Genomic DNA, 12,388 nt, shown 5'->3' with positions numbered 1-12,388 from the left:
GTGCCGGTCGTCGAGCACCTCCGCCGCCGCCAACCGCCGTCACCTCGCCGCGCCAAGTCCCTCTCCTCGCCGGCTCCTTCCTCCGCCAAGTCCGGCGACCTCGGCCCCAAGTCCGGCAACCTCGAACTCCGGCCGGCGAACCTCGGTTCATGCGCTGCTACAGTACCCCGATCTAGATCTGGATCTGGATCTCGGGTTGACTTTTGCCCCAAACCCTAATTATTTTGCATTCTTGCTCATGTCGTAACTCTGCATCCGTAGCTCCGTTTTGGGTGTGTAGCATATCAAAATGTTCGTCTCAGAGAGCACATCATTTCATCTCATTGCATATTTTTCATTTGAGTTCATCTTGATGCCCGAAATGCTGTTGGAAGAGTGTTATTTAAGTTAATTGTTAGATCTGCTGCTCCAAATAGCTATTTGTCATTTTTGCCATGATTATTGTGTGCATGATATGCCCCTGAGCTCTACATGTATTTTATTATATGTCTTGCCATCTTTCCAGAGGTCCAATCCATGTATTTTTGTGGTGTGTGTGGTGACTAGCACAAGCTTGCAAAGTGGTGCATTCGTTAATGCTGATTTCAGGGACTTAGCAATTCCACTAAGTCCTTGATCTGTTCTTATCAATATGCCATATGTTCATGTTGTTTCCTAGTGATTCGTGCCTCTTTTGAGGATGATCAGTAAGGATGTTTTGTTAATCTTGTATTGCTCTATCCATCCGTGTATTTTTGCAATTATGGAGCAACCTAGCTTGAGTCAATCGAGCTCTACTTTTGCTATTTCATGAATCTGGGCAGATTGTCTACTTGTTAGCGATTTTGCCGAGGATGTTGTAGTTGATCCGTGCATGCTAGGTCATTGTTCTTGCCATGTCTAGCTTGTATAATGTGTATTCTTGGTGGGTGTATGCTTAGATTGCCATGCCTTGCTCTGTAGTGAGTGCATCGAGCTTGTAAACATGCCTACTTGATATCTGATTTGCATGCTCCAGTTTTTCTCTAAGTCTGTGATCTGATTATGTTTTTGCCATGTTCACATGCTTGCAATTGTATTTTCTGATCCCTTTTGACTCAAGATCACTAAGGGACTTTTGTTAAGCTCTTTGATTAGCTCCATGCCATGCTTTACTTTGCCATGTTAAGTTCCTGTAGCATCTAGTTTTTCATGCTCCAAAGTGTGCTACCTGATCTGAAATTCCAGACAAGTGTTAATTTCACTAAGTCTGAAATCTGTTTACCAATTGCATTTTTGTCATGCTTGTTTGAACCTGTTAATGGATGAATTGGCCATAGCTCAGTGTTCATCTTTTGTTAAGCATCATGAATGGATCCCTGCCATGTATTTTGTTGCCATGTTTGGGTGATGTAGCATGTTTAACTTGTTGCATTTAGATGGCTACTTGTTGTATATCGCAGACCGGTGCCATATCTGAATTGCTTGCCATTTCCAAACCGTACATCTGATTCCGGCGTTCTTTATATCGATTTCAACCGAAATCACCTCATCTTTCCAGTGGCACACTTGGATTTCCAAGTTGAGGCCAGGTTCATTCATATCTTGTCAAATCTTGCATATGCATCACATGTCGCATCCTGCATAGCATACCATGTTTGCATCATGTTGTTTGAGTTTGCACGTGGTTGATTGTGTTCCGTTTGCTTGTTTGTCTTGTTTGGGTAGAGCCGGGAGACAAGTTCACTAACGAGGAGCCCGTTGAGTTTGCTTTCGAGGATCCAGTCAACTCTGACAACTTTGCAGGCAAGATGATCATACCCTCGAAATCACTTCTATCTTTGCTTTGCTAGATGCTCGCTCTTTTGCTATGCCTATGCTATGATGCCTACCACTTGCTTATCATGCCTCCCAAATTGCCATGTCAAACCTCTAATCCACCATGTCCTAGCGAACCGTTGATTGGCTATGTTACCGCTTTGCTCAGCCCCTCTTATAGCGTTGCTAGTTGCAGGTGAAGATTGGAGACTGTTCCTTGTTGGAACATTATATTCTTGTTGGGATATCATTATATTATCTTGTTATCTTAATGCATCTATATACTTGGTAAAGGGTGGAAGGCTCGGCCTCTCGCCTAGTGTTTTGTTCCACTCTTGCCGCCCTAGTTTCCATCATATCGGTGTTATGTTCCCGGATTTTGCGTTCCTTACGCGGTTGGGTGATAATGGGAACCCCTTGACAGTTCGCCTTGAATAAAGCTCTTCCAGCAATGCCCAACCTTGGTTTTACCATTTGCCACCTAGCCTCTTTTTCCCTTGGGTTTCCGGAGCCCGAGGGTCATCTTATTTTAAACCCCCCCCCCCCGGGCCAGTGCTCCTCTGAGTGTTGGTCCAACCTGTCAGCTGCCGGTGGCCACCAGGGGCAACTCTGTGCTGGCCTACCCGTACCTAAGACAATCTGAGTGTGCCCTGAGAACGAGATATGTGCAGCTCCTATCGGGATTTGTCGGCACATTCGGGCGGTGTTGCTGGTTTAGTTTTACCTTGTCGAAATGTCTTGTAACCAGGATTCTGAGTCTGATCAGGTCTTCCCGCTAGAAGGAATATCCTTCGTTGACCATGAGAGCTTGTCATGGGCTAAGTTGGGACCCCCAGCAGGGATTTGAACTTTCAAAAGCCATGCCCGCGGTTATGGGCAGATGGGAATTTGTTAATGTCCGGTTGTAGATAACTTGAACCTTAACTTAATTAAAATGAATCAACTATGTGAGTAATCGTGATGGTCTCTTCTCGGCGGAGTCCGGGAAGTGAACACGGTGTTGGAGTAATGCTTGTCGCAGGTTGTTCTCTAGTTATTCGTTCACGCTTTGCCTTCTCTTCTCGCTCTCTTTTGCGAACAGGTTAGCCACCATATATGCTAGTCGCCTGTTGCAGCTCCACATATTTACCTTGCCTTACCTATAAGCTTAAATAGTCTTGATCGCGAGGGTGCGAGATTGCTGAGTCCCTGTGGCTCACAGATTACTTCCAAACCAGATGCAGGGCCTGATGACTCCGTTCCAGATGACGCGCTTGAGCTCAAGTGGGAGTTCGACGAGGACTCACGCCGTTACTATGTGTCTTTCCCTGATGATCAGTAGTGGTGCCCAGTTGGGGCGATGGGGACCGTGTCGCATGTTGGGTTTATCTTTTGTTTTGGCACCGTAGTCGGGCCGTGAGTGATTAGATGATGTAATGCTATTTATGTACTTTGTTTGACGTGGCGAGTGTAAGCCAACTATGTACCTTCCCCTTTTATTATCTATATTACATGGGATGTTGTGAAGATTGCCTTACTTGCAACATTGCTTTCAATGCGGTTATGCCTCTAAGTCGTGCTTCGACACGTAGGAGATATAGCCGCATCGAGGGCGTGACACCTCTGTCCCAAGGGGGTCAGACGATGTAATATGTGTCAGCGCTCGGAGGGAAGGGGTGTGGGGATCCGAGCGTGGCGGAGGAGAAAGCTGCTCCACCATGTCCGAACCACCCTACAACGCCTCCGCCGCCTCCCTCTCTCGCTGCCGGTGTAGCCGCAACTTGTGGGTGACGTTCTCCGCCTTGCAAGTCGTAGCCGACGAATTAACGCTGCCGACGGACAAGGTGGACTGCGTCTCCGTCACGGCAGTGTGGGTCGGGCTGGACGACATCTTTGGCGGTGGATCGGGAATGGAGGTGATGATTGGGAACAAGGGTGGAGGACGGCGAGGGTCCGGGCACGGGTAAGGTTGGATGACGGCGGGAGGAGGACGAAGGGTTTGGTGGATTTGATGCAATTTGAGGTGGGGTAGGGCTGTTGGGTCCAACGTGGCAGGCGTGCACGGGCGCCCCACATTCGCCTCATATTTAGGCTGGATATGGGGGGTGCCGATTAGCCCAGGTGTTTGAGGCCCATTTAAGGAGCCCGTCTGGGTCGAAAAAGCGTGATCGGACAGTGACCGGGCGGCCTGCCCGGGCGTATGAGGCGGGTTTGTTGCGCCCGGCTGTAGATGATCTTACTCATAATGTTTTACATCTGCTTGATGCTATATTTGAGATAATAAAATTGCCTTTTATTAAAACAACAAAGAATTTGATGTAAAAGCCTGACAGAGTCTGAAACACATCTCATGCAAAGAGAGCCTTGGCTCAGTGGTTGGGCATGCGGTTGTGCAGCCTAACGACCCGAGTTCAAGTCCTAGAATTGAAGGGTGATGCACAGAGGTTTCCCCCCATTTGTTAAGGATCAAGTTTGGTGTGTGGTGAAACCACTCATCAAAAAATATCTTGATACTCATTTAAAAAATTCTGAGGACCATGTTTATCTTGGTACTCATACTAAAATGGCCGTATGCATCCCTAGTTGGTGCAGAGGCCGGGGAAGTGAAATTCTCCCCCATTTTAAGCAAAGAGAGCCTTGGCTCAGTGGTTGGGCATGCGGTTGTGCAGCCTAACGACCCGAGTTCAATTCCTAGAATTGACAGGTGATGCACAGGGGTTTTCCCTCATTTATTGAGGATCAAGTTTGGTGTGTGGTGAAACCATTCGTCGAAAAATATCTTGATACTCATTTAAAAAAAAATTGAGGACCATGTTTATCTTGGTACTCATACTAAAATGGTCGTATGCATCCCTAGTTGGTGCAGAGGCCGGGGAAGTGAAATTCTCCCCCATTTTTTAGGAAAAGAAAGAATATGCACTCCACACTGCAACACATAGGTCTTCATTTCACCTCAACATATATCTGTGTTTGACCTTGCCACACGCATCTCATGTTTAATCTCACATACGAGATGGGGGCGGAGAGGAGGCCACCTGAGGGGATCGGTCTCTCACCGCCGGCGCCCCAATCCGCGCCGCATCTCAGCGCTGGGGGGTCACACCTGATCCCATCGAGATCTCCTACTTCACCTGCGGCGGCGCCGTTGGAGAGAAAGGAGGGGTCTACGGGATCGGGAGGGGGCCGTGGTGAGCCGAGGCGTGAGATCAGGCGGGAGGAGCGCCGGTGGTCGCAATGGCGAGTCTCGTTCTCTCTCGTGATGGATCCGGGTGTGTGGATCGAAGGGCGGCTTCGATTCACCCCTCATTCAACATGGGTGGTTTTTCTCGATCTGGAGAATGACGTCCTCGCCGGCGATTATCTTCCAGTCGAAGACGTGATTGAGGTAGGTCTTCAATTCAAGCTTGATGATTATAACATAGTTGTTGGCGAGTATGTGCAGATAGACCTACCTTCGAAGGCATCCGAGGTGATTGATCTGACGGAGCCGATTCAGGCAAGACCGGGAGGACGTTTTTGGGCGCTTCTGGAGAGCGACGATGAACATCAAGCAGAGTGTGTCCCCTCCAGGGTCATGGCTTTGCCGGCTGTCGGGCCGTTGCCGGAGCCCATGATTAAGATCGTTCGACGTCGCTCAAATTTTGAAAACTCCAAGCCGGCTATGAAGCCCTAGATCAGACCGATACCTAAGGTAAGTAGAGAACCTATGACCTTGTCTCAATTTTTGCCGGATGATTGGACTTTGGTAACGTGAAAGAAGAAGAAGAAGGGAAAGATTGGCCGGCCGCCGCCACCGCCAAGATCGCCGGTGGCGAGTTCGGGCACTGTTCGTGCGGCCAGACGGGCTTCGCCGCCGATCAGAGGGATCAGCGAGATCCGTGCCGACAGGTCTCACCGTTTGAATCCGATCTTGGGCCTCAGTGGCCTCGATCAGGCATCGGGAGACGTGGGCCGGCCTGCCGATGGGTATGAGGCCCATCATGCGGCAGATCCACCTAGGCCGTTAACTGGGTGTGTGGCCCAGCCTAACGAGGATTCTATGGGGGCGACCGTATACGTACAGGATCCATGCATGCGTGTGATCGATCTCCATGTCACGTACGTTCGGCCGCCGTCGCTGTGCCCTAGTTTGCACAGGGGAGGCACGTCGTGGTTTCGCCGTTGTGGCCCGGGGAGAGCGGCGCGCATTCCTCCTCTTGGGTCCATGGCAGGCCGCGGGGCTGCGGCGCCGCCCGCTAAGAAGCAGCCGGCTGCTGCTGCTGTTGGTCGGGGTGGGGCTGCTCCGCAGCCGGGCGGTGTGGCACTGCCGCCGGCGATGAGCGCGGGGTGCGGGGCCCTGGGGCAGCCTGGCCAGAGGCCGCCGGCGGGCGGTGGTGTGCCGTTGGGCACCCAGGGTCGCGGCGTTGGCCTTGTGGGCGCTCGGCCACCGGGGCAAGTACCCATCCATGCTACGGCCGGAAGAGGCGGGCTCAGGCCTCCGGCGCCGAGTGCGGCATCTGTGGCTCAGCCGGCGGCGGGTCGTGGTGGGCCCCGGCCTCAGGCGCCGGGCGTTGCCGGTGTGGTTCCGGCTGGCCGTGGTGGAGGGCCTCGGCCTTCTGGGGGCGTGCCATTGCCGTCGAGCAATCAGCCTCGGGCCGCACCTCCGCCCCATCACGTTGCGAGGCCGGCGCAAAACCGGTCAGGTCCGACTCAGACAAGACAAGATTCTACCAATAGAGAACCCACTGATCCGCCTCGAGGCCAGTGGGGGGATGACGGGTTTGATGCGTATGGTGAGGGACGGCATCGTGGTTCCTCGTCCACGGGAGGAGGTCGTGGCCATGCCTGGCAGAGTGATGGGTTTGCCGAGAGACCGTTTCTCGGCCCTCCAGGCGGATTTGTTGAAGGAGCCACATGCCCAGACTACCGTCAAAGAGGAGGCTATCGGGGTCATTGTGGTGGTCGGGGAGGGGGCCGTGGGAGGTTTCGCCGCCCACCTCCGCCTAAGTCAGTTGTTGAGCACGCGGCGTCAGCAATGGAGGCCGATCACGTGTTCACTGATCTTCCTTCCCAGGCGATGGAGGTGGTGACTGCCTTGGCCAGTGTTGAGGTTCCTGCGACTAGGACTGTGGCAGAGGCTTCTGACAGGTTGGATGCTGAGAGGGCATCCAAGTATGCGCGCAAGAAGGAAAAGATGCTTTGCTATCGTTGTGGGGAGAAGGGCCACTTTATTGCTGAGTGCGTGGCCGAGCTGTGTGAGTCGTGTGGCAAGCCGGCACATGCCTCGGGGGAGTGCCCGTTCTTGCGTGACCAGGCTCCGTCACTGACTTTGTATGGAGTCTACTGTGCTGAGCTTATGTTCTTTGAGTCACCGGCTGCGCGAGAGATTCCGGATGAGACCCAGAGTTTGACCACCGGGGTGGTGAAAGCTACCCAGGGCGAGGTGACTGAGGCTCAGATCGTGCGGAGGCTTCAGGAGCTGGCTCCGGGGGACTTTCGGTGGGAGCTCGTTGGTCTCGAGGAAAAGGTTTTTAAGGTTGATTTCCCCATGGTGGATGACTTGCAGCGGTTGTTGAGCTTTGGTTTGTGTAGAGTTCCTGGCACTTCGTGCATTCTGGAGTTTCACGAGTGGAAGAAGGTGGAGCCTAAGGGAAAGCCGCTTACGCAGGTTTGGTTGCGGTTTATAGGGGCCCCGTCTAAGCCTTTGCAGGATGTTCGAGTTGTGGCCAGTTTGGGTATGATGGTTGGGAAGACGGAGAGAGTTGATATGGCTTTTACCCGGGCTCATGGGGTGGCCCGGCTTTTAGTCAGTATTTTGGACATTGAGTTCGTGCCTGATGTGGTCAACTGGACTTATAGGGGAGAGGTGTTCCCGCTCGAGATTGAGTTTGAGGACACTGATCTGTTTGCTGATGCATTTAATGGGAATGATGTTGATATGCACGAGGGAGATGGCGGTGCGGGAGCCAATGGGGCACAGACTGATGAGTCCACACGAGAGGGGTCTAACGGCTCTCGCCCAGATGCTCAGTTGCCCGGGGATGGGACCGGGGTTGAGCCGGCAGCATCACCTTTGGTGCCTATGACTTCGTTGCGGTTTGGGTCCTTTGATCCAGCATCTGTGTCGCCCAGACTTTGGAGTGACCGGGTAGACTCTGATGATATGTTTGAGCGCACACTTCCTCTGTTGGAGTTTGAGGGAGTTGGCGGTTATGTGCCTGGACGCTTGGTGAGGGCCCCATCGGCGAGGACTTTGGATGGAGTTGGGGTGGGGCAGCCGGAGGTTGCTTCTCTTTCCCTTGTTCCTCCTGTGGTCGAGGCTCCGGTGCGGTTTGCTGCGGCTGAGCTGGTGTTGGAGGAAGGGGGTTCGGGGCAGGAGGCCTTGACTTCCCCCTCCATTTCCCGACGCCGGTGAGGTCAGTCACGTTGGAGTCGGCCAGCGCCGGGGGGGAGCCCGAGGCAGGCGGCCTCGGCACCCGCTACTCCGGTTGTAGCGGCGACGCCTACGCCAGCAGCGGCGTTGGGAGGGGGGCTGGGGCAGGTGGCCCTGGCCCCTCCTTCGTCTCAGTAGGTCAGGAGGACCGTCTCTCCTTCACCGACGACTCTTCCGTTTGTGCCGGCGGGTGGGGCGGGAGGAGGGCGCGGGCAGGCGGCCCACATTATCCCCTCTCCGTTTGTACCCGTGGCCATAGACACCAGCGTGGGGCACCTGTCTGAGGGGCTTGGGAGCCCGCAGCCGCCCTCTCCGGTAACTTCGGCTGACCCTTTGAGGGACTCAGCGCTAGGCTTTACTAGGGAGGAGGTTATCGCTTTTGGCGGGTTCCCAGACCCCGTCTAGACGGGAAGACGGATGAGTGCTCGCATCCACGAGCTCCCGGAGGTGGATGATATGCAGCAGCGGTGCGCTATGAGGGCGGCCGAGCTTCAGGATGCTGCATTATCTTCTGGTATGTTCGTCAACATCTCTAATTCTTTATTGCATTTTTCTAATGAGGAGATTATAAATAATGCAAACCAATTAGGAGTTTCACTAGGTGCTACGGATAGTGAGATTACCAATTCGGTGAATGATCTATTAGATTTGGAGGCGGAGCGTGCCTTAGAGACTATTCGTAATCTTGCAGCGGTTAAACCAATGAATGATGATGAGATTGGTGCGTTACGGGTTAGAGTGCTCGATAATCTGTGTGCGGATCTAGCACCCCCCCAATCATGAGTCTGAGGACGATGATGTGCCCCTAGAGAATGATACTGGTAGTTTAATTGAACCCGGTTATGAGGACCGAGCGTCAGAGCCTAGTAAACCAAAGCGCAAGTGGAAACGGAAGATCTATCCCGATTCCGCGGTTCGTAGGAGTGCTAGGATTCGGACCACTAAAAAATTCCATGATGAAATATGAAAGGAATCTTTTGGAATAGCAGAGGTCTGAAGGACTTGGCTAAATGAAGGTTCCTTGCTGAGGCATCCTTAGAGCAGCGTTTAGATTTCATTACTCTATCGGAGACTGGTAGAGGTAACTTTGCGCACCAGTTTCTTTCCTCTCTTGTGGGTGGTATTGATTTCGATTGGCACTGCCTCCCTCCGCGAGGAAGATCGGGTGGTATCTTACTCGGTGTGAGATGCGATTCGCTTGAAGTCCGAAGTGTAGTGATGGGCGACTTCGCGGTGAAGTTTTGAGTCAGGTCTAAGATAGATGGTTTCAACTGGGCTTTGGTGGCGGTCTATGGTGCCGCACAGCCCGAGCTTAAACCGGAGTTTCTGGCGGACCTTGTTCGAATCTGTGGGTCAGAACAGCTTCCAATTTTAGTTGGAGGTGATTTCAATATCATTAGGAGGAGAGAGGAGAAGAACAATGATAACTTTGATGGAAGATGGTCGTTTATGTTCAATACCATTATTGAAAGCCTGGATCTGAGGGAGATAGAGCTTTCTGGTAGAAAGTTTACCTAGGCTAATGCTCTGCCAAACCCGACTTATGAAAAACTTGATCGAGTTCTCGCGAGCGTGGAGTGGGAACAAAAGTTCCCTCTGGTTACGGTGCAAGCTCTATCGAGGGGAATATCCGATCACACACCCTTGTTCGTAGACTCAGGGTAGCCGAACCACGTGGGTAACAAGAACACCTTCTCTTTCGAGATGTCATGGTTCGAACGCGAGGGGTTCTTGGACTTGATTGCCAGGGAATGGGATAGAGGTGCAGGAGGTAGGACTGCGATCGAGCGTTGGCAGAATAAGATTAGGCATTTGAGAAGTTTCTTACGAGGTTGGGCTAAGCACCTCAGTGGTGTGTACAAGATTGAAAAGGATAGACTCCTTTCTCTTATACAGGCTCTGGACATAAAGGCCGAATCCACGATTTTAATGCCAGCTGAGCTTCAGGTTAAAACTCAGGCGGAGAAGAGGTTGAAAGAACTGCTCCGGGAAGAAGAATTGAAGTGGGCTTTGCGTGCTAAAGTCCGCAAAGTGGTCCAAGGGGACGCGAATACTAAATTCTTTCATTTGATAGCTAATGGTAAGCACAGAAAGAAGTGTGTCTTTCAGCTTGAACAAGATGAGGGCACTATTTTAGGACAAGATAACCTAAAAACATATATTACCGAGTACTATAAGCAGTTATTTGGACCTCCAGAGGATAATTGTGTGTCCCTCGACGAGTCCAGGACTGAGGATGTGCCTCAGTTATCGGCTGCCGAAAATGATATTCTGGTTGCCCCGTTCTCAGAGAAGGAGGTGTTTGATGCTATTGCACAGATGAAAAACAATAAGGCTCCCGGTCCGGATGGATTCCCGGTCGAGTTTTATAAAAAGTGTTGGCACATTATTAAGGGGGATTTGCTACCTATGTTCCATGATCTGTTCTCTGGACAGCTTCACTTATTTCACTTGAATTTTGGAACTATCACACCGCTTCCTAAGAAAACGGATGCTGTGAGGATTGAGCAATTCAGGCCGATCTGCCTCCTCAATGTTAGTTTCAAAATTTTCACCAAGGTCGGGACTAATAGGCTCACACAGATTGTGCATTCTATGGTGCAACAGTCCCAAACTGCTTTCATGCCGGACAGAAATATCCTTGAAGGGTTGGTCGTCCTGCATGAAACGCTCCATGAAATCCATTCCAAAAAATTAGATGGAGTAATTTTTAAGGTGGATTTCGAGAAAGCGTACGATAAGGTCAAATGGCCATTCCTCCAACAGTCATTGTGTATGAAAGGTTTTGATGAAGCCTGGCGCCGACAGGTGGAATCATTTACGCAAAAAGGTAGTGTGGGAATTAAAGTTAATGATGACATAGGTCATTACTTCCAGACACATAAAGGCCTAAGACAAGGAGATCCGATGTCTCCTATCCTTTTTAACATTGTGGTGGATATGTTAGCAATTCTGATAGGAAGGGCTAAGGAAAATGGTCAAGTAGGTGGATTGGTACCTCATCTTGTTGATGGAGGTGTATCCATCCTTCAGTACGCTGATGATACAATTATCTTTATGGAGCATGACTTGGCCAAGGCGAGAAATATGAAGCTTGTGTTATGCCTATTTGAACAATTGACCGGGTTAAAGATTAACTTTCATAAGAGCGAGTTGTTCTGTTTTGGTCGAGCCAAAGACGAACAGGAGGCTTATAGGCAATTGTTTGGGTGCGAGTTGGGAGAGTTACCCTTCTCTTACCTAGGTATTCCAATCCACCATCGTAGGCTGACAAACAGAGAGTGGAAGTGCATCGAGGACCGATTTGAGAAGAAACTGAGTTGCTGGAAGGCTAAGCTCATCTCATACGGAGGCCGATTAATCCTGATAAATTCGGTGCTCACCAGTATGCCTATGTTTCTCCTATCATTCTTTGAGGTCCCATTTGGTGTTAGGAAGAGACTGGACTTCTATCGATCGCGTTTCTTTTGGCAGGGTGATGAGCTTAAAAGAAAATATCGGCTTGCTAAATGGGATATCATTTGTAAACCGAAAGACCAAGGGGGTCTCGGTATTGAGAATCTAGAAGTTAAGAACAGATGCCTTCTTAGCAAGTGGTTGTGGAAGCTCTCAACGGAGAATGATGCCATGTGGGCTCAAATCCTTCGCAGCAAGTACCTCCAGACAAAAACTTTGTCCCGGTTACAGTCAGGCCGACCGATTCACCTTTCTGGAAAGGACTGGTGAAAGTTAAACAATCTTTGTTTAATAGGATAAAGTTTGTTATTGGAAACGGCACTAGTACACGTTTCTGGGAGGATACTTGGCTTGGTGACACACCCTTGGCCATCCAATATCCGTCTTTGTACCTTATTGTTCAATGACGTGAGGTGTTCGTCGCATCGGTATTTCAATCTATCCCCCTTAATATTCAGTTCCGACGGACGCTAGCGGGCAATCGTTGGGAAGAATGTCTCCGTCTAGTTAGGAGACTGATGGAGGTCCAGATTTCTCAACAACCCGATGAATTACGCTGGAAACTGACTAAGTCTGAAGTATTCACAGTTAAATCAATGTATATTGATGTTATAAATTCGAACTCCATTCCTACCTCCAAGCATGTTTGGGATGTCAAAGTTCCTTTGAAAATAAAAGTGTTTACGTGGTTTGTCCATAAACAAGTTATTTTAACCAAGGACAACTTGATAAAACGTAATTGGACAGGACCTACTAGGTGTAGTT

Source organism: Triticum aestivum, chromosome 5A (assembly GCF_018294505.1).
Source record: "Triticum aestivum cultivar Chinese Spring chromosome 5A, IWGSC CS RefSeq v2.1, whole genome shotgun sequence".
Classification (NCBI taxonomy): domain Eukaryota; kingdom Viridiplantae; phylum Streptophyta; class Magnoliopsida; order Poales; family Poaceae; genus Triticum; species Triticum aestivum.
This window is presented reverse-complemented; position numbering follows the sequence as displayed.